The sequence below is a fragment of the Cephus cinctus genome, unplaced genomic scaffold, assembly GCF_000341935.2.
Source record: "Cephus cinctus unplaced genomic scaffold, Ccin1 Ccin1_scaffold0173, whole genome shotgun sequence".
Classification (NCBI taxonomy): domain Eukaryota; kingdom Metazoa; phylum Arthropoda; class Insecta; order Hymenoptera; family Cephidae; genus Cephus; species Cephus cinctus.
The window spans coordinates 482443-482898 of NW_014332897.1; positions in this window are offsets into that span (position 1 = coordinate 482443).

Genomic DNA, 456 nt, shown 5'->3' on the forward strand with positions numbered 1-456 from the left:
GAAGCCTATTATTGAATCATTTTCAAGAGATTTTAGAAAAGTGCAGTGCTGGAGCTGACACCCATGTAGCACCTTAATTTTTGGAAAATTCCTATTTTAACGATGTTACGTAGCAGAACTATTGTTAAAACCTATCAGGATTTATAGAAATTCTAGTTAAGTGCGTAGCATGTACAACGCTCAGACACCAATTTTTGAAGTTCTTCAACAAAGTATCGTTTGTACCTCTTTCCAATCAGTCCCCTTCGAAAGAGTATGGTCTCTAGTATATCTCCACTGCGTTCCATCGTTTGTACCTTCATAGTTTTCTTTTAAATTCAATATTAGTGCGTAGCAGGTACAGGGTCTAGACACCATTTTTGTGAGTTTTTCAAAACATTTATAGGTAGTATAGTTATAAGTTAAAGGTAGTATAGTTATAGGTAGTAGAAAAAGTGTAATAATCCGTATGCGTGC